General features: G+C 44.9%; 1 protein-coding gene across 4 annotated transcripts in view; it reads right to left on the reverse strand.

Moving 5' to 3' along the window:
• AMOTL1 (angiomotin like 1) overlaps positions 1-23,278 on the reverse strand; it is a 294,817-nt gene that overhangs the window by 172,540 nt on the left and 98,999 nt on the right. Inside the window, exon 1 of one of the 4 annotated variants that reach the window (XM_069202420.1) lies at positions 20,508-20,564. The exons of the other annotated variants lie outside the window; for them this stretch is intronic. The gene's annotated coding sequence lies outside the window, so the exon portion shown is untranslated. Of the gene's footprint in view, positions 1-20,507; positions 20,565-23,278 lie in introns of those variants that run through there. 4 annotated transcript variants of the gene reach the window in all.

Here is a 23,278-nt window from a genome sequence, read left to right on the forward strand (position 1 = left end):
AGTGATATGCCGTCACAGTGCCAGGGACATTTCATGCTATGTAAAGTTTTCTTGCTTAAATGATGTGCACAAGCTTTGGAGCCAAGGCCCAAGATTCTTACACAGAGTATGGAGCAGACGGATGTCTGTAGATGGTGCAATAGTTAGGCGTCAGACCTTGTGGGAGACCACATATCCTGTGCAGAAGGGTGGCCTCATCTATATGGGTCTCTGATGTTTAGGGTGCCCTTCCATGGGTCAGTGTAGAGGCGCTAATTGGGCCACTACGGACACATATGATTATGCATACTTACTACTCAATGGTCATCATTATATGAACCCTGAAATGATCAGTTAAAACTTACTGAAGTAATTAAGAGTGCTATGTTTGTGATAGAAACATAATTGTAGAATTGGGGCAGGTTCTATGGATGATCCAGTTCAACCTTTCCACTGATAGGAGTAATTTAATCCTTTATAAAGACTGAGTCTGAAGCTTAGCTGTTCTAAAATTCCCATTACCTCACTTGGGAGGCAATTTCATTAGTTCACCAATTACAGTTCCTCTTTTAACGCAGCCCATTACCACAATCTCCTTTTTAGATCCAGGAGCCGTATTACACATAGTGCCGGGGGTGCACACCGGGAGTGTGTGCCCGCTTTGTGCACCCCGGAAAACAATGGTATTACAGAAGGGGCTCCAGATGCTTGTGCAGGTCCTTATATAATACTGACGAGCCAGCACTATCTTCGGAGAGTGTTATCTCATTTGCAGAGGGGCATTGGCTCACGCAAAGGAGAGACTCACTTTGCCCGTGTGCCTGTGTTGCATAAACTATGGACAATGACACAGAGGTAAACAGAGCCTTCAGAGATGCACTGACAGGGTACCATAAAAAGGTTGGGCACTGTTAGAGCATCCCTGTAGGCAGCCCTCTGGAGTTTCAAAAGGGAGTCCCATGGAGCTTCCCTGCAGGCGAATGCAGTCATTCCCTCCACCTGCATCCAGGAGGACCTCTGTTCCCTCTTTAAAGTGCAGGCAGCTGCCGTATGCACTGTTAAATACAGAGCAACCTGTAAGCAGCCACTTCCTTTCTCTACTGAATGCACTGCCCCCTGGGTAACACAAGTTTCCGGCTGTCCTAGGGACAGGGCAATCATAATAATAGAGTGCACTATCCTAGTCTGTGTCAGATACGCCTTCTGAGAGGTACACCATAGTGCACACTGCCACAGTGCGCCCTATGTATAATACAGGTCCAGGTTGTCAAAGATCTATTGTGAACAATATGAATACTTAATGTGGGCTTTGGGTCAGCCCCCTGCTTATCATTGGTTGTCCTTCTAGTCAATCTCATTTGCTTCCTTACTATTCAGTGGCTTTCTTTTCCATTCTTGCACTTGCCCCTCCCAATCATGGCTTCCTTATCATCCTTTCAATAGGATGACCTGTATCTTTCCACAGATCACATCAGAGGGCTTCTTTTTCCTTTTTCTTTGAGAACTCCATGGAGTGCATGTGTTTTCTTGTTCATGCCCACACATGCTGCATCACACATAACATTCCCACCCTTCGTACCCTCAGTGTTGCTCTCCACACCCCCATAAAAGCCAAGCAAGTTATATTTTTGCAGGGTTTGACTACAGAGTATATTTTATTTTGAGTTGGTTTGTTGTATCTCCTATGTGCCACATGTGGCATTAAATCCCAGGCCTCCACATGTTGCATTGAAGCCAAGGCCAGGCCAAGCAGCTTTTATGGTGCTGAGTAAGGCAGGGCTGTTCAATTAACTTAGCTAACATTTGAGACAGAGGTTGCACTTAGCATGATTGAAAATGAGATGCATCTTCCCGGTCTGACTATAAGTCTGCTACCAAGGCTGCTGCTGAACACAAAATGGTTGTAGCATTTATTTCAGTTCAAAGTCCTGTGTTAAGTAAATTATTCCTTGACGAGAATTTTTCTTTATATTTGACGCTTCCATTGTCTTTTTTTGATCACATTTAGAGTTTCCTGTGTTAAAAATATTTGCAAAATATCCCTTTCATAAAGATTGAAAATTTTGAATTCACTGTACACTTTCAAAAGGCCTTAAGATTTGGGTTTGAATTTTTTTTTTCTTGTACTTTTTTATGATGCTTTACCGACAAGAATGGGCAAAGTCAATACCATGGCAATCACATGGATTTGGTTTGTCAATATCTGTTCCCAGTTGGTTGGATCCCAACGATCCTTCTCACAGTTACAACAATTAAGTTATCCATAGTTTATTGTTTGATTCCATTTTAGATTTCCGATTGGGTGCGCAACTTCACCTGCATCTTAGTTGAATTTTACTCCTATAGCACCCTGTTAGCTTCTAGCCTTTCCAGGTCTTTTCGGAGTCCTCCTGTAGAGTTGACAGCATCAGACAATCTTTTATTGAGGGCAAGTTTATATAAAAAACATAGTTATCTTTATCTAAATCCTTAATAACTATGCTCCAGAAAGTAGTTCGAGGGTACTCCTGTTGAAGTAGTTTTCATAGAGTTAGGATAACTAAAATTTAAATCAAGGTTATGCTGCAATATTATTCAGAGTTACTAAATCTGTCATCCAACATTCTAGCACGACATTTTCAGAAATTTCTTAAAGTGTCTATTAGCATCATAGCTATTTCTTCACCTCGTTGGGGAAGATATCAGGATCTACTTCATCAGCTTAATTAATTCACCATCTGCTCAGTAGGCGCACTCCTACTTCTCTGACCGATGTGGAAAGTATGCACATGAAGCAGTGGGCCTTTGCCCAAATTATACCTTCCTATGGAAGAAGGAGTCCCCATTGTACTTTATTTTGAGACATACCATACTGCTGCGCACTTCCAGTGGGTTATGCAGTGGCTAATATTAACTCGACCACCTGAATCAAAGTACATAAAATTCGTATTCAAAAGGATGCTATTGCTGGACTTCTTTTGGGGGGATAGAGGCTCACTGATGAAACACCAAATTTGCTGGTAGTAGCCAGACATTACTGGCAAAGATATCTTCAAAAAACATCAAGCTCCATGCTGTATATGCTCCAGAGCAACCACAGCGGGGCTCATGTGGTTTCCACCAAATCAAAGAAATGACTCGGTTGACCATGTGGAACACCACTACTGTCATACACGTGGGCAACGTGCTGGGCATTTTATGTCCTTTGCGGGATTAAGGGATCTAAACAGCAAACCACTTAGCCAACTTCTTAACACCTGCAGCATTGGAAAGAGCAGTTGGATCTCTTTGGGGCACCACTCATGAAGACTCTGAAACAGGCCATACCACACAGATACTCTTAACGTGGGGGTTGCTATGAGTTCCAAAGCGCTGTTGGGAGAATGACTAGGCAGCAGTCCTTAGAGATGGTGAATGGTCAGCCAGGCTCTCAAATAGGTGGGTAAACATTCTTGCAGTGCTCGCCTGAATTTTTTACAATTGTGAACTGCACTTACTTTACCTTGGTGCTCTAACCCTGAAGCAACATTTTTTTTGGTATGGTTATACTCAGTCATTGGAGCTTTCTGGAGTGAAATAACTGACTTAGGGCCATATGTACAAACACATTTTCCCATAGACACAGAATGGGTAAAACCCTTTGATACATCTGGCCCTTGATCTCCAGCGGCTCTTTTTGGGTCCCAAAATCTGTCTCCTGGATTACTTCCTAGGCTCAAGACAGAGAAGTTGATGTACAGACTCACTGATTTGGCTCCTTTGTTGGAAAAAAAAGAGCTATTGCACTTTGCTGGAAGTCACTGCATGCACCTGCAATTGGAGGCTGAGAGCGCTATAAATTTGCACAAGAAGAAGATTTGGAATTTGTGTTTTGCGATTCTGCCTGAAGACAAGTTAACTGAATGGGACTGACTGTATCCTGCTCAAAATTAACCTGAGAATCAGATGATAAACCACTATGACCTGCACATGGTGTTCTAATTTCTTCACGCTTGTCTATGAAATATGAATGTAGTCGGAAATGATTAATCGTCTAAACTGATGACGTGCTATATTTTATATCCCTGATGCACCTTTCTATGTCTTTAGCTCATGACTATGCTGAGACAAGGCTGTGGTTTAAGTCTCTCACACCTGTCTTCTCTCGCTCTCTGTTCATTGGTTCATGCTGCACCGTGACACCTTTTGTTTGGCAAAGTGCTTAATTTGTAAATAAAAAGGTGCCTGTGCCCAAAGTCCTCTTAAACAGGCGGCTCCTGCAATTAAATGTGCGAGCACGGAATACTGCAGCAGCGTAACCCCGAAGCCATCTCGGACTTTTTCAATCCATTTAAAGCCACTCCCTGCCCCGTCTGCTCACACCTGCAGCTTTCTGCTTTCTCTCATTGTGACCTTTTTCGTTTTTCTCTTCTTCCGTCTTTCCCAAGCGTGTCTTTCGCTCGCTGCAGATACTTGAGGCAGAAGACTAAGCATCGGCCCTCAGAAATAAGTGCCGGTGCTCAGCACCGGAAACAACAAGCACAAATTAAGCACTGGTTTGGCACGCCTCCTGCTTTGAACTGCTAATGGTGTCTTTTTGGAGTTGCTACTTGTTACACTTAAAACCAATAAATAGGTTTAAAAATGTAGCGCTGCGAGGCACTAAGGTCATGTATTACTTTATAATCTTTACATAATAATACTCAGTTGATATTTCTTCAATTGATCAGTGGTTATTTTATAGAAGACCCTTGAAGCAAGAGACAAGCTTAGGTCTATTTACCACAAATCTCATTTAGATGAACCGTAGAGAAAGTTACTGCATCTAGCATGACTCAGGTCTCTATGACTCTATGGTCTGCGCGAAGACCACAAACCATCACTTACTGTCCTCTGATGCGAGCTCCATTGTGACGACTGGACCAGCGGGATGCCTTCCCATTGTGGCTGTAAACTCAGGAGCTCTAGCAGGAGCCCCTGAAGTCCCCTCTGCTCCATTTAAGGTGGCATCCAACCAGACTGACTTTGGCCAGTGGCCAACAAGCACTCCAAGCTTATGATATCACAAAGACCTCTGTCACCCTGGAAACAGGAGGCTGCAGACTCTGACATCATAATGTGCGGATTGCATTAACTATGCGACCTGTCAGCGGTGCTATCCATAGTGATCTAGGATTACTGATGAAATGACTGGAGGTTTGCAGCACATGATGGCCAAACAGGACCTGAGACCGAGAGCAAATGCTGTGCTAAACGCCTTCCAGGAGGTTGTTGTAATAACATTTAAACTTGGGTAGATGCGGGGTCCGGCGGAAAGCACTCAGGCCTACAATGCTAATATGTGCTTAAGCATTCCTGAGCGTTTTCATATTATGAAAGCTCTTTATACCGTACTTCTGAAGTTTCTAAGCACTGTAAATAACTCGTGTTGGCATTTATTTATTGGCACTACGTTTGCCGACCTTGGAGGATGGAAGGCTGAGTCAGCCTTGCTGGATTCAAACACATGAACGGCAGATCACTACATATTTTAACAGCGAACATGTAATTCACTGATCAATCCTGCTGGCAATTGTTTAAATAGTGTGATGAGGTGGGGCCTCAGCTGATTGGTTGCTGTGTACACAGAGAATTGTATCATTGCTGGTGAATAAGCTATTGAGGTAAAATTACAAAGTGACAATATACTTCCAACAGGTATGATCCAGGGATCTCCAGCCGCATGGCCTCTCCTTTCAGCCCAAAACGCAATTCGCTCCCTATTAAGGCATTTCTGCGCAAAGAGCCTCTTTCTGTGCTGTTCACTTCTGTCCCCTGTTTGTATTCCTCAAGCGTGTGATGCTGTCTCAAGTTATAGCAACAAAGTCCAAATACTATGTGCTCACTTACATTCATTATCCCATTGAAGCCAGACCTGTTGGCTTAGCCATTTTTATTTTTAAAATGATGGGCATGGCTCATGTCAGCTGAGTCCCTTGAGTTTCAGTCTTCCCAAAGATCTTTGGCTTCACATAATTACATTTTCCGCAAGAAGACAATACTACCAAACTGAATAACTGTGTTCTGCTGGAGCTCCTAATTCATTTGTGTTTGAAAGGTGCATTTGCTCCTTCGAGTCAGACCCAGTTGTTTTTCACGTGTGCAATGATGTACTAAAAAGGAGTCAACCTTTTATTCTGGCCACCACATCAGCACCCTAAATCCTAATTTATGTAGAATAATCGTTACACTTTCTTATAGAGGCGGCTGTCTACCTTTTGGTTCACTGCTATACTTCCGCCTGTTCCTCCTTTGCCTATTATGTGATAGGTTATTCCTAAACGGTGTATGCAAACTCTCTTCTGCTTCACGCACTGTCCTTCTGTCAATTTGTCTGTAACACATGTATTTAAAGCAGTTGTATTACCTCATTTATTAGATTCGACTCGAAAATGGAGTTGACTGTAAGTATTGTTACTATTGTTTTGATGGAAACAGAGTGGGGTTTGGCTCCACCCTGCATGGCTCTATCAGCTCATGTTATTGGCTACTTGGGCTATCATTCCACCTTGCAGGAAGTGCTTCCATTGGAATGCACAAAGGATCATGTTACATATGAAAAGTCCATTCAATCATCACGATGTTTGGCACATTCAAGTAAAAGTCTTCTCCACATCTCTTTCTATAATTAAATGCATTGGTCTCTTCAATATCACTGGTTCCCTGTATCAACCAAATAGTGAAATACGATAATTTTCACTTTCATACAGACAAAAAAATAAGGATCTGCTTTCTGCAGCCAACACAACAATGGAAGCCCTTGCTATGGTTATCTCCATCTTAGACCTTGGAAGCTCCATTCTTGCAGGGGTTTCTCAGCCTTCCCTCATGTCCATAATACATTCCACACTCAGACTCATCTCCTCAACAAGAACGTCCTACCACACTGCCCCAATCCTGACCACTTACACTGGGTACCCGCTGAAGCAAGAATTAAAAACTAAGGGCCAGATTAGATTTCGACTGAGGGGATACTCCGTCAGAAAACTGACGATATCCTGTCTGCCAAAATCTAAATCCCATTGTTTCCTATGGGATTTAGGATTCGGAGGATGGGATATCTTCCGCTGTTGTGACAGAGTAATCCCTCCACTGAAATCTAAATCAGGTCCTAAATTAGTTGTCTTTTATATAAATCTGGGCATTAGAATAAACATGTTCATCTCATATACTTACTCATTATCTAAGGTGGACAAAGAGTCAATGATGCAGGACCTCTGTGTACCTGGATGTAGCAAGATTCAGAACTTTTCAAGCACAAAATCATTCTTTCATAGGAGCCCTACTGCTTTCTGGAACTCTCTTCCTCTTGATCAAAGGACTAACCCCACTTTGCGCCCTTCAAATGCCACTTAAAACCACTCTTTACAGGCTATTCTTGAAATAAGCACAGTTCTTCTCTGACCAAATCTTTTCGATGTCCTACGAACCAAATTCTCTATTATTGTCCAACTACGTACTTGTTTTGGTTTCTAATATAAATGTCTTAACTCTATTGTAATGTAGGGGTGCTGAGTTAAACTGTTAAATTAATACTTCCTTTTTTAAATATGTCATTGATCTTTCGGTGTTTCCTTTACTCTTGTAAGATGAAGAGTTTAGGCCTTAGCGTCTTGGTTAGGGTTGGGTTTTAAGAGTGAGAGTTGCTGTTAGTACAAGCATGTAGCCTGTCAGGTCTGCAGTTCAAAGACTGCCCCTTCCACTCTACTCCAATATATAGAGGTGGCAAGTGTATTTCTCTTGTATTTCTGTCTGAATGTGCATATGTAGTATCCTTACGGTCAAAACCAGCTGAAAGACAGTGGAGTACTGCACAGGGTCAAAGGCAAACATACAATCAGAGAGTGAAACTAGGCAGTGGGAGCTGGATTCATAGAGGGGAGGTGAGCTAATTACTCTTTGACTGTGTGACGAATATATATATATATAGGGGCGGCTCCTCCACAGTGGTGGAGGGGCATAACACCCCCCACCCGCAGCTGAGCCAGCAGATGAAGAATAAAACAATAAAAGAATAGCTTGCTATTGGTTTATTTTTCATCATTTTTCATCTGCTGGGTCAACCATCAGAGTGTTCAAGGATGGCGGGCTGGGCCACGGGTGGTGGGAGGTGGAAGAAGGGGAGAGTGCACTAAGTGCACATGTGGGTTTGGCCGGCCATCTGAACGTATTTTGTAAACAATGCACATATACACCAAATTCTTGTGTCGAAATGTCTGAAAACGGTTACCACTGATTTTCATAAGTTGAGAAAACACTACAAAATACCTAATGGAACTTAAGGAAAATAAACACTGAAACCAAGAACCCCAAATCACTGATGACATTTTAACCACGAAAACCCTAATCCCTCTCTGTGGAAGATATGCTGACATGAGAAGCTGTCACTGAAGCCAGCAGACTTTAGTCAATCTAAAAAACAGGGGAAGTGGGGGTCACAAATGAATTTCACCCATCTCTCTTGCACTGCATTTCCGAAACGGCACTCTGCAGTTACTGTCTGAAGGCTATAAGTGAATCAGAGAAGTTCTATCACATGCAAGAAGGTAAGAGTCATAACACCTGCAACCAACGTGGACTTTTTCAGAAGCTTTGGAGAAAGTGGGCTGATCTACCAGGCTAAATAATTAGGGGCCAGATGTACACAGATATTTTCAGGTCGCAAATGGCCCAATTCACATAATCGGGCTGTTTGTGACCATAAAAATGCCTTTTTTATATACCAAACCTATTTTGCGATTCGGTAACGTACTACCGAATTGCAAAACAGGTTTTCAAGTCGGTATTAGTAAAGGGCGTGTTAAGGGCATTCCTTCCTAATGGCGACTCGCAGGGGGATGTATGAATGTTTTGCAACCGGAATGCGGTTGCAAAACATTCACATTTTACCACCAATTATAAGTTGGTGGTAACCCATTCGCAGGCACCCCTTCCCTCTTGTGAATGTGGGTACAAACATTTTTAAGAGCATGCAGTGGTCCCACAGATCACTGCCTACTCTTAGAAAAGCAAAATAAAACTTTTCAGTTTTCTTTTTGAAATGCATCTCATTTTCGTTTAAGGAAAACGGGCTGCGTTTTAAAAAAAATTGCTTTATTTAAAAAGCACTTACAGACATGGTGGTCTGCTGGCCTGACCAGGCCAACGTCCCTGTCATTTTAGCCATTTCCAGTTGGTCGCAAACTGCGACCTACCACATGAATATTGATGAGGTAGGTTCATTTGTGACCAACTGCGAATCGCTAAATGTGTCTGAGACACATTGGTACATTGCAGTTTGCGATTTCTTAATAGTGAACCGTGAAAATTCGCTATTTGGGAGTAGCAATCCCGCAATTTTGTGAGTCTGGCCCTAGATGTGTATACTACTTACAGTCCACTTACGAGTTGCACAGTACTAGCGGCTGTGTAAATCCACATGCAAAATCAACTTTACAATCCATAACACCAACCTGTATAGTGCAATTCCAAGTTAAGCTTCATGGAATACAGAATTATTGCATGGGAATGGAATTACCGGTGTAAAACCACATGGAATTCCCAATCCCGTTGGGTTTAAAGCATATATTTACCACCGGCTACTAGCTGCTGGCACATGTATGATGAGGTTGCCTATAGGTGGTATAGGGGAGAGAGCACTAGCCCACTCAGAAACAGGTGCACTGGAATTAGGTGCGGTAATTTCGCTCTACCTGACTCATAATAAGGGCCCTAATGTGTGAATTGTGGTTGTGCATGCAGACATGTAGAGTACCACGTTTTGGCTAATCCCACATATTTCCTTGCAAGTCATGAAAAGTATGCATGTTCTAATCATGTTCTACTGTATGTGCACACATATACGGCACTCATGTACACAGGTGACTTCTGCCTACAAGTCTGGGTACATAAACTATATTAGGAGGTTTTGTAAAGATTTCTAAAGCAATTAAGGTTCTTGCTGCTGCGACGAATTGGATGGAAGTGAAAACGGTGCACTAGATTAAAGTCTCAACTTTTCTGCTAAAGATGAGCACTCAGTGCATGCAATGCTTTCGTCATGGTGTTTTGAAGGCTAGATGCTTGTACTGCAAATGCACATCCTTCCCAGCATTACTCCTGAAAACGTGGCTAGTACATGGGTCCACCGTATGAAATTACTCTGCTCTGGAGGAATTGTTTCAAAGAAAATTTGTGAATCAGTGCTTAATTTGGGCCCACGGTTTCCGGTGCTCGGCACTGGAACTTGTTAGCACCCGCACCTATGACATACTGCCACATGGTGGCCCTCTTTGCCTAATTTAGAGATGAACACAGCAACAGTTGTCTATTAATTCCCTATAATTAAAAAATGACTAAAATCTGCCACCTCAGCCATTGTTATAGCGCTGGTTGGCCTGGAACATTCTGAACTGTCACACTTGTAGGACTGTGATGGTTAGGAGTTGTGTTGGTCCTGTCATTGGCAGCGCAAGCAGGGGCAATGGGTGGTGCAAACTGCAGCGGACACCTGACGAGGGCCCTGGCACAAATTAAGCACTGGAGTTAATCAAGGCTGACAGATTTATGCGTAAAATTAACATAGGTTTTCTTATTTTAGTGATTCTCAAAAGCGGCTGACATACGCCGGGGAAAAGTAAGGTTTTGCAGTTTCCCTAGAGCACATACTGGAGTTGCAATGCAGTGGTTACAAGTAATTCAGCAATACGCTGGTAGAGACTTAGTGAATGTGCAGTCACATATTATTTTTACCTTTTTCCCACCCCACCTTCCAAAGGACCCTCAGGGAGAGTGAACATTCCAGTTGTCCTGTGTCTACTGTGTCTATTTCACCATATAAACCACTCTCCCTGTCTCTGCCTGCATACGCCTCTTAATTAATCTCCATCTACCCAGTGCCATCTTAGGAATTCTGTGCAAATATGTAAATTATTTTATGTGTGACCCAGTTTCTGAAAATTGAACATTGAATTCAGTATAGTTTGGGACGATGCTGGATTGAATTATCAGGAAATGCTTACTAAATGTGAATATATTGCTCTAAACTGGGCCCCCAACGAGGCAGCTGATGGGCTAAGTTAAGGGAAAAAGAGGGGAGTAACATCTGTGATGTCACTGGGGTGAGACGGTGTGTGATGCCAGCTCTCCCATGCCTCTCGTTTCGCCAGATAGACATTCATGGAAGTTCAAGGCATTTCCACGCTCACTGCATCACTTGCACCTTCAAGAGAGCACAAAGGGTTTAGAGGATTGTTTTGCTAATGCTTAAAGGGATCAGTAAAGACCATAGGAATAACCATGTAAAAAACTTTAGGCGCCACAGTTTAAGCTGAACTGTTTGCTTCGAGGTGAGCCGTGATGCAGAGCCATGACCGGGGGAATGTGCCACCTGCGCCTAATTCCTGAACGGTTGTGCTGATGTGCTCTGTAGGTCTTGAATTCAATTGACTAGATATTGAGGATGACATAGAGAACAATAGAAAATTCCAGCTGAAACGCAATGAGAGAGTAAGTGCTGGTCCTCCACCAAGCACCCGCAAAAGAATTTCACTCTGAATTTTAAGGTGAAAGAGGCACAATTTAGATACATTCGTAATTTGTTCCCGGAGGATCGATTCTTATCCACTTGAACTCCAAGACTTCTTATTGAGTTAACAGGATAGGGCGTTAAAATGCCAGGATTTCAAGCCTGCAACTGCACGGCTGAGCAAGTTTTTCACCGCTATAGTTCATCAGTTACATCACCTCATTAGCTCATAAGGTAATGCTCAGGGGTTGAAATCATCTGCTCTTTCAAAAATCTGAGTGCCATCATCCGAGGCAAAAATGTGAAGCAAAATGAGACCAAAGAGACAATAACACAGAACTAGAGGAGAAAACTGAGAAAGTAATCAGTAGGGTGTGGTACAATGGTGATGATTTAAAACAGTGGAGGGCAGGGAATCCAATGCCTTTTACAGACAGCCAAAAAAAAATTGAATGGCATGATCGATGGAGTCAAATACCACCAAAAAGTTCAACCAACATCTAAGCATTGAAACATCTGATATCCATCCTTTTTCACCTTTCGTGACAGCCACTAACATAAACCACGCACACTTACCTACCTACTTGTAGTGGATGGAAAGGCTTGTTGTCTCCAAAAAATGTCTAAAGCCTACATGGAACCACCATCCGACAAAGGCTTGGCAGGATAGATCTGATTGAAAATGGGGCCTCGGTCACTTGCATCCAATCTATTTTTAGGGGTGCTACCTTCTTATGTCCAACAAGAGTGAAACCGACAGGAAGAACCTGTCCACGGTACATCTGTGTAGGGGCTACTATATCCAATTTGTTTTTAAGATTATTTGGTGGAAAATACCACCGATTTCTTGATGAATTATCATGTCACTTCTGAATTATCATGTCGCTTCCAGAAAGACATGGAAAAATGAGCGAAACTAGTGTCAGGGAGATAACTGTTCAACAGATGGTCAGGTCATCAAACAAAGAGATGCACAGATAGGAGGAAAAGCAGCAGCGAAAACCACTATATTGTCACCCATATCAGACCATGGGAAAACCAGTGCAGCCAGATTATTGGACAGAAACTCGAAGTAACAGGATTCATGGAATTATAAGGATTGGACAGTTCCAGAAAAACACTTCCTTGGAGACCTTGCTTGTACTGTTGATCATAGTTGTTTAGATGAAGAGTTTATACTATTTCAGCCAAGCCAGAAGACTGCTGTGTCTCTGGCAAGTATTGAGAAATACAGGAGCACTGGGGGGGGGGGGGGGGGTGCTAATGTTTTCTCTGGCAGGAGAATGTGAGTGTACTGAGTGTTAGCTTACAGTTGATACAAAGTTTTAGCAGGTTGGTGGGTTGTAGTTTATTTTGTGAACCCTGTGCGATGTGTTGTGAATTTTGCAAAGTGGTGTCTAAATTAAGCTTGAAAAAACTGCCATTAACTGGCACCAAAATCGTTAATGTGCTTAATATACACACATATATTATTTTTTTTTTTACTTTTTCCCGTTCCAAGATATCATTATCGACATTCATATCAATATACAGGCTCTCAATGCATTCACTGGTGCTTGTTAGCCAGTTAGTAAATACTCAGTTTTTTTCTAACATTTCTCGCTCATCAACCTCAATATCTGGAACCATCAGATCCGAACTGTCACACCGAACCACCAAAACTACCACCACCCAAGCGTGTCTCCTATATGTCACATCTATCAATGTGCACCACATTCAAGATGCTGGTCACTTACCATCTTCTTTTATGCCTACCATCCCACCACTGGATGGTTCCAAAGTCCCTTACCCTGAAGTCCTCCAAAATTGGAAAAATAATGCTTCCTGCCGCTGCTGCACCAAGCCCTCTGCAGAAAAATGTTCTCTTCCTGTCTCTGGGACCTTCCCCCGTCTCCTAGAAACACCACACTGGAGTCTTTTGTTTCAACGACAGACACAGCAGGATGAATATAAAATCTCACTAACCTCCCATCCTACAGAGGAAAGGACTGAAGCAATGGGTTCTAGGTTATTATCTTCAGGTCGACAATACTGACCTACAATAATACTACATCCACTAAATCATCTACGTCTATATAAAGATATAAATATATATAGATAGATAGATAGATAGATAGATAGATAGATAGATAGATAGATAGATAGATAGATAGATAGATAGATAGATAAATTGAGGTTTACTATTTTAATCTCCACATCTACTTACCTTGACAATATAATGGTAGTTGATGTACAGGAAGCAACATTTTTGTGATACTTTGCATCGCACCCTTCCCGCTAATCATTGCTCTAGTCATGAACAAAACTGTCTATTGCAACAATCTACAGTGGGAATACCCAGTATGCAAGGTATTAACTTTGCCACGTGTGCCTGCTGCAACCGCCTCAGACGGATGCCTGCCACTCCCTCTGACACCATGGTGGCTAGATATCTGTCAAAAACAGGTCCCTGTTTCACCCAACTTCCCCTATCAACCTCAGTGAAACCATTTCCTGATAAAGCTTTGCAAGATTCTTGCCACCTGTGAACTAGAGCCTACTCAGCACCAGAAGCACCCCCTCGCTCTGCTGCATCCAGTTTCTGGTCCTCAGCCTCGGCGGATGGTTCTAGTAGAAGCTGCAGCACACTGCCATGTATGCAACTCAGGAAAAATACAGCCATGACTTCCATTCCATCTCGCCAAGGCATCAACCACTTCCCTAGTAATTAGTGAATTGGAATACTGCAACAGCCTAAAGGCCACCAGCCGCAACGTGGTGGCCGGATTGACACCTCCATATGCAGTATCCATATTGTGAGTTCTTTACTGGAAGTCACAGCCTCCACAGATCTGTACTAGTTCCTCACTCAGTGAGTTTATGACTGTCCTAAAGTGCCATCCCAAGGGATAGCAATGAGAGAACGACTCCGATCCCACTATGTTAAAGCTGTACATAGGTCTGTTGTTGTCTGTTCACCTTCTAACCCGTCTCAAGGTGTTTGACGTCTCTCAGTGACAGCTTCAGTTCTTTATGCCCCTGCCACACCCTCTGGGGTGTGTAATTCATCCTACTTGCATAGTAAGCCATGCACGGCTATAGTCCATATATATGACTAACTTATTAGAGATGTCTCGTCAGCATGCAAATAAATGCATAGATAAATATATCAATAAATAAATAAACTTTCTCTCCATGTAACTGCAAGCAGCCTCCATTCTCCCACTGTTTAAGACCACCCTGAAAGCTCATCGCATCTGACTGAGGTACCAGAGAGAGCCATGGTCCTATTTCTCATATTCCCAACTCCTCTAGCTCCTGGTGTTTACTCACTGCTAAATGAGCCCCGCCTCTGCTTTTCCTAAAAGCACCCTCCCAGTCCCACTATGTCCTGTTGTGGAGCTTGTTACTATGTACAATGCTTCAGGTACACATGCTACAAACTCAATAAACAGTAAAATACTCAAGTGTATCTTTCTTTCTTTCAAATGTATCATCTTGGGCTGACCAATTGGGCGGGTCCTGTCCTGCCAATTATGTCTCATGCACCCCAGGGTAATCTTGGTATCATCCACATGAACAAGATCACCCAAGCCCAAGCCTTAGGAGAGCGCAGGTCGGTCACAGCAAAGACAGGACAAGAGACAGGAGAGCAGATAAGAGGCTGAGGAAGAGATGGCAGGCTTAACTGAAGTTCACACATCAGACAAGGAATAGCAAATCAGGCAACAGACCACAAGCTGGACAGGCGAAGACAAACAGAGCATTGGAAAACAGACAAGACAAAATATTACATCAAGAGATAACAGATAAAAAGGGAACTTTCTGGCCTCACATGCCAGACAAGAGATCCCAATCAGGACCGGAGAGCACACTATAAAAGTGGATCACAGGTAGGACAGAACAGAAGACCACAGGAAGAAGAGGAGACCACATGTGGGAAGACAAGGAGAGTACAGCCTGAATTGAGATCAAACACTACGTAAGAAATCAGAGGTTAGACAAAAAAAGCACAGAATTAGACAAAAAAGCACAGAAATAGGCAAGCAATCAGACATGAAGAGATCACAGGCAAACAGAAGAGAGGCAGAACTGGAGATCGCAGACAGGCGGGAGATGCCAGGAAGAATAAGACGCTGGCAATAGGAGAGATGGTCATGAGGAGAATAAAATCTCACAGATTGGGCAGAAGATCGTAGACCTGAGAAAATTCAAAGACCAGGAAAGAGGTCACAGAGTGTGCAGGTGATCACAGGCTGCGTAAAGAGACAACGGAGTAGGAAGAAGATCAAACACAATGGGGGATACCAAAGAGAAGTGATCACAGGCCAAGAAGGGGGCACAGGGCTGACAACAGTTTAAATGCTGCTCAGGTGATCACAAAAAATACAAGTGATCACACGCTGAAGGGAAGATGACAGATCATTCAGGCAAAAAAACAGGTGTGACAGATAATCATAGACCAGATTGATGATCATAGACTAGACAGCCGATCACAGACAGGACAGTCAGGGACGGGCAGTCTCTGAGGGGACGGGCAACCTCGGAAGGGACAGGCAACCTCAGACGAGACAGGCAATCTCGGACCAGATGGGCAACCATAAATCAGACAGCTGGTCACACAGCAGAAAGGATGGGCAGTCATCACAGAATGGGTATATCATCAAAGATTACATTGAAATCACACATATTGAACTGAAAACCACACACAGGTTCAGCAGATCACATGGCTGACAGAAGAGCACAAGTCAGTCTGGACAGGTGATCAAGGGCCAAGCACAAGGATCCTAGAGTAGACTAGACTGGGGATCACAAGTTGGATTGGATATGAAAGTTCAGAAACCAGATGATAGTGTGGACTGGAAAATACATGCCGGACTGACAAAGGCAGGATGGACTGCCAAACACAGGCTATGAAGGTAATCACAGACCAGGAAGGAAATCACAGGTTGGACTGGAAATCACAGATAAGAGAAAAGATTACAACATGACAGAATATCATCAACAGGAAAGGAAATAATGTAGGCCAGGAAGTCACAGATAAGACAATCACTGATAAGATCCATGGCAGGAGATAAAATGCAGGACAGGAGACCATAGATTGGACAGAAGATCACATATCGGACAGCAAATCTCAAGAAAGACAGTACATCACATATGAGAGACTATCAAAGGTCAGACAGGAGAAAACATGTCATACAAGCATTGGCAAAGCCAATCTGTATCGCCTTTTCAATAAAATAGCAAAAAACATGCTGTGAAGTTGGGCGGGCACCATTAAGTGTGCATTATTTACAAGAGAAAGCAGCACATGGAAGAGCGAGCAGCAAAAACACTTGCACTCAAAGTGTGATGAACCCGAAAATGCAAACAAATAAAAAAGTACCTCTTTGAATGTGAGCACAGGATGCAAGACATTCAGTCAAAAAGCATGATGAAATGTTTTGTTCCAGGTGCAGGACAAACACAAGAAGAGGAAGGAAAGCCATTGAATAATAAGTAAGCAAATGAGAGTGATAAGAAAACCAACCAATGGCAAGCAACGGGTTGGCTCAAAGCCCACTGTAAGATTTGGTATCGTCCAAAATAGGGCTGTCAACAACAGACAGATAAAATATGTGTGCATGCAAGGCCTAAAAAGACAGTGTCAATCCTTGGCCAATCGCACTATTGACTCTTGTCAAAAAGGCTGAACAACTCTAAAGTAACCACCCGTTTAAGGTGACAGTAGCCGATGAAGCATGTGACATCCAGGCCAGGGCACCACCTCTGATCAGTGCTTATTTTTCACAAAGACTTAGTATACAACTGAAGAGCGACAAATATGGCAGCCACAGTCCCCACCAAACAAACAGGAAGCTGACAGCGTGCGTCAATCCGCGCTGATTGACGAGCCATCTGCCTGGCCACGCGCTAACACCGCTAATCCTAATCCTGCAGCTTCCAGTGGGCATCTGAGGTTTTACTCAGACCAGGAACATAATCTGTGCATTGCTAACAGGAACACAAATGCAATCTCACAGAAAAACAATGACGCAGAACCACATGATGGCGACCATCACCTGAGCCGTACAGTGGACTATACGAGGGCATTTACTCCCTCCAGTTTACAACTATTGTGTTTTTGTTGCAAAGGCTAGTGCTTATACCATTTGCATCTTACTCAGATATTTACATTTTACTCAAATAAATTTATCAACACGTTCAAACCTTGTCACTGGTGCCATTTTGATAACCCTGACCAACCGTTAGTTCAATATTTCTGGCCAATATTGAGTTAAACTACTCACCCAAGTGTGAGCCTTGTAGTGGGAACAATATTACGTTGAATTCCACAAATCTGCACAAACGAGCCGTTTTTACAGTTCCTAATGCTTGTCGGTGCTCGACCGGAACTTTTCACATTTCTCTCTCGAGCCACACTGCAAACACTCCAGTATGCACGCCAGGGTGTCCAATGTAGGTTAAAGAGGGCGTGGTCCACACCACATGTCCAGGATAGCCACTGACCGTGTAAATGGGTTAATTTACATTCATTGTATGTAAGTGTACCTTATGTGGCTATCTTGGAAAGGGGCGCCTACACTGAGACACCCCTGATCTGGGCTGTACTCTTGAGCTGACGTGTCTATCTATGAGCACAGAGATGCCATGTCAATGGCGATTCTTTGTGCCTAAGACAAAATGCCATGGCACTATGCAGAACACAATAAGGATGCTACATTTTACAGCTGTAAGTATGCCAGGGGTTGGAACACGGGCGAGCTTGCACTAAAGGTAGCGCCTAGATACCAGCCACTATTCCGAGGCCGAGAGAGCGCAACTCCGGGGGGACAGGGAGTGGTATCCCCTGTTCATATCCATTGCACAGAGCTACAAGCAGTGTTTAACATTCCTGCTTCACTGCCCGGACAAACATGGCCTTGGGCGCTTTATGCTTCCACAGAGCTCCCGAGGCTTCGTGTAGGCATGGAAGAGACTCCCCGCCCTGCCAATTCTTAAAATCCTGCATGGCAGCGAGGGGCAGGGCGGGTGAATGTGTGCCTGCGCCGTGCCCGCTCCAAGGCCCTCGGATCACAAGGTACTGTAAACTGGAGAGGTGGCAAGCATCAGACATGCTGGCGCCCCCTACACGATTTTCTGTTTTTTTCGAAAGTCGCATAATTTAGTTCCCTGAAGTGACTGCAAAAGGACTTTTAGGAGCTATACCAAACTTCTTAAATAGATAATGCATCACTTCTTAGGAGGAAGGTGATAGGTCGGAGACCCGACTGCGTGCGTACGCCACAGCTGGACTCCCAGCGCACTACTCATCAGCAGGGCAGAAGTCTAGCGTCCAAGCTCAGAACCAGGAATCCCGACTCACTATACTAAACTTCGTGACCTTGGATTTACACGTCCACATGCCGCAATCTATGTTCGGCAAAATCTGTTGACCGGCAAAAAAAGTACAAGCGCTCAGAAGCGCTTCAGTTTGAGCTAAACACTAAAAACAATGATGGTGTGTACGTTTTTCCAAACTACCCAATTCAAAAACATGCAACTTCATTGCGGTCAATTAAACGGTCCATCTTCGGTGCTGAAAACACAATATATTCATCTTTCGTCCTTAAAAGTCTCCCCCTATGCCGCCGTGAGTGAGTTGCAGAGGTTTCCGAGGCCTGCAGATTGCATCCCTCTCTCGCTTCATTTTGGCTTCTCCCTTGCATGCTGCCTGCCCGTGAAGTACAGCCCAGAAACCTATCAAGAGAGGTGAGGGGGTTCTGCAAAGCCAGGCGCCTCCTCCCCTCCCCTCACTGCCACAGACCCTCCACAGATGTCCGGCCACGGAAACCACCCGCCGGGGGCTGCAAGGCGCCTTCTCCCCTCACCACCACCACAGACCCTCTACAGATGTCCGGCCACGGAAACCACCCGCCGGGGGCTGCAGGGCGCCTTCTCCCCTCACCACCACCACAGACCCTCTACAGATGTCCGGCCACGGAAACCACCCGCCGGGGGCTGCAGGGCGCCTTCTCCCCTCACCACCACCACAGACCCTCTACAGATGTCCGGCCACAGGGATTACCCGCCGGGCATCCAGGCGCCTTCTCCCCTCCCCACCACAGACCCTCCACAGATGTCCGGCCACGGAAACCACCCGCCGGGGGGCTGCAAGGCGCCTTCTCCCCTCACCACCACCACAGACCCTCTACAGATGTCCGGCCACAGGGATTACCCGCCGGGCATCCAGGCGCCTTCTCCCCTCCCCACCACAGACCCTCCACAGATGTCCGGCCACGGAAACCACCAGCCGGGGGGCTGCAAGGCGCCTTCTCCCCTCACCACCACCACAGACCCTCTACAGATGTCCGGCCACGGAAACCACCCGCCGGGGGCTGCAGGGCGCCTTCTCCCCTCACCACCACCACAGACCCTCTACAGATGTCCGGCCACAGGGATTACCCGCCGGGCATCCAGGCGCCTTCTCCCCTCCCCACCACAGACCCTCCACAGATGTCCGGCCACGGAAACCACCCGCCGGGGGGCTGCAGGGCGCCTTCTCCCCTCACCACCACTACAGACCCTCTACAGATGTCCGGCCACGGGGATTACCCGGCGGGCTCCCAGGCGCCTCCTCCCCTCCCCTCACCACCACAGACCCTCTACAGATGTCCGGCCACGGGGAGCACCCGCCGGGCTGCCAGGCGCCTCCTCCCCTCACCACCACCACAGTCCCTCCACGGGTGTCCGGCCCTTGGGAGCACCCGCCGGGCTGCCAGCGGTGCCCCCAACTGCCAGAAGTTAGCGCACACACTCACAGCAAACAAAAGGCTCCAGTGAGCCAGGCGCTACAGCGGCTGCAGATGTGCGGCGGGGGAGGCGTGCATTTGCCCTCTAACTTGCCCTGCACAGAGATATCTTTGGAGGGGAAAGTAACATAATTTCTGGAACTACCAACATTACAGGGAAAAATGAGCCCAGATATCCCCCAAAGAGGCATGTGCCTGCCTCTCGCCCCATGCCTCAACCGAGCCCCCCAAGCCCCTTCCTCCCTGATGCTCACCTCCGTGTATCGCCGCCTCGGGGGCTCGGAGGGACGCATGACCACCGCGGGGCCGAGCCGGGCACGGTGCGCCGAGGTGCTCCGGGCGCACACAACAATCACCCCCATTCAGCACAGAGCAGGGCTGGGAGGAATGGCAGCGCCTGCCGGGTCCAAAACCTGGGGAATGCAGCGGGGGGACGCTGCTGCACCAGGGTCTCTAGTGCTTCACCGCTTCCGGCAGCAGACCCCAGCGCGGGGGGCACACGTGGAGCACGGCATGTCCGGCGCAGTCCGCATGCCCGTGCCCCGGAATGCAGCACACGGAGCCGGGCATGTGCATGCAAACGTCCACGGAGGGAATGATAGGAATGGCACAGCTTCACCCTCCGCTGCTGGAGCCCGGGGTCCTAGAGCCGCCTCATGCATGGCACGCTCTGCTGTCATATGCTGCACACAGGCTGTGGCTGTAGGCGCCGAGGGTGGATGGAGCGTCACAAAGATGTGATTTGAGGTCACAGCCTGCACCAAACTCAAACAAAAAGAGAGTGTTTATGATAGGCATCCCGACAAAGGCACACTCTCACCACAGAGCTATCCACTGCAATGCACTGATTTATGCATAGGACTACATGCACCACTGTTTTCAAAGCTTAGCTAGCGTTTATTTAGACTTGAGATACGATTCACACATTAACTAATAAAAGAAAGAAACACATGAGGGATTAAGGTGAATACCTCACTCCAGGTCACTAGGGACGCTTTCTCCAGGTCTGAACTTTTCACCAACAAATTATCGATTTTGAATGTGTTTGTCTAACTAGTTCATTGGAAGCAAAACAAGAGTGCAACAACCAGAATGTATTTTGCTTTCACACATACGTCCAGGACTGAAGACGATGTTTGTAATGTCCTGGAAGGGAGTGGGCACCTTATGACGAGGCACTGTTTGATGGAAAACTCAGCATTAGTCCAAACAACGATAGTACTCAAGTGGTTTTTACAGGTCTCAAGATTAGAGTTGTGATCATTAGTGGTGCTATAACACCACGAAGTAAACTTAGTAGATCATTCAAACGGACACCCTGTCAACATAAACATGACAATTTGTAATAAATCAACATTCGAAATGTGTCATTTTTGCAGGCAATATTCCACTGGAATTATTACATTTTTGGTTGAAGCCTACCAAACAGCAAAGCTGTCTGGTTTACTAAGGATATCCTGGTACATTCAGAGAGCTGACCTAGGAATGCATTCTCCCCATTGTTTACATTTGCCTTTGCAGTTTGTAACTCACACTTGCTTTCTTTCTATTTGCTGGCTTTATTTGTTTTAGGCAGTCCAGCTTGAGCTAAGCCATCCTGTGGAGCATAATCTGTTTACTTTATTCTTCCAGTGCTCACTTTCTGTAAATAGACCTTGAAATTTTGTTCTTATCTTGTTACATTTGCTGAGCTTTCCATTCAGAGCTCACATATTAGGCTCTGTCTTCCAACAGAATCTAGGTGTTTACTTTTCTTTCTCTGACTTCAAAGTGAGAAGCTTTGTCTGACCATCTTGGTTGGGGGGAGGGAGGGAGGGAGGCAAAAAGGGATGGCTTTTTTACCTTTGATTCTCTGTAGGATTTTATAGTGTTATTGATTGGCTGTCTCTGCCTCTAACAGAGCTTTTGGGTTTTGCTAGTGCCATGATACCTTTTGGTACTGTGCACTCTTCAAATTTATTTTACTTACTTACTAAAGTATCTTTTCTAGCACACAACAAAATTGAAATGTGTATAAACAAACTGTGCTAATAATTCAGAATATATTAGTATTAGGAAAGCACAAATAAAGCACATTTTCTGTAATTCTAAAGTGTGCTGGAAACAAATATTTGAATACGATCAAAACAAATCAATACGCTAGGTGATGCCATTTCCACACATTATCATTTGTATGCTGTATAGATTCATCAGTAAAACTGTATGTCTGTGCAAACGTAATCGTAATTTCAATTGTAAATGTGTAGTCTGTATTGGCACTGCACCATGCATACTTCACTCTACGCCACTCCACTGTGCAGCACTCTATTCCATTCTATGCTACTCTATGGCCCTCCACTCTATGCCATCTGCGCTACTTTGCTCTATGCCACTCTACTCCACTCTACAACCTCTACTCCACTCTATGCTGCTCTAGTCCACTCTACAATCCTCTACCCGACTCTATGCTGCTCTACTCCACTCTACAACCCTCTACTCCACTCTGTGCTGCTCTACCCCACTCTACAATCCTCTACTTCACTCTATGCTGCTCTACTCCACTCTATGCCAGTTTACTCTACTCCACTCTACCCTACCGTAGGAGGCTGGCCTGGTTTGTAGAGGGTACCAAAGGTACTTGCACCTTATACCTGGTCCGGTTATCCCTTATCAGTGAAATGTAGTCAGTGTCTAGAAGCCGGACTGTCTAGAGGTAGCTGTAGGCAGAGCAGCCAAGGCTGAACTAGGAGACATGCAAAGCTCTTGCAATACCACTGTAGTCACACAGTACTCACACACATGAAAGAAAATACTCAGTGTTACAAAAATAAAGGTACTTTATTTTAGTGGCACAATGCCAAAAATACTTTGAAGGCTATACTCCCTTAGGAGGTAAGTAAATTACACTATATATACTCTAGTAACCAAAAACAGGTAAGTACACAGTCAGAAAACAGTGCAAATAGTGAGAATCACAATAGGTTGCAAATGGCCTAGGGTGAACACAAACCATATACTAAAATAGTGGAATGCGAAAGTTGGTATC

The sequence above is a fragment of the Pleurodeles waltl genome, chromosome 8 (assembly GCF_031143425.1).
Source record: "Pleurodeles waltl isolate 20211129_DDA chromosome 8, aPleWal1.hap1.20221129, whole genome shotgun sequence".
Classification (NCBI taxonomy): domain Eukaryota; kingdom Metazoa; phylum Chordata; class Amphibia; order Caudata; family Salamandridae; genus Pleurodeles; species Pleurodeles waltl.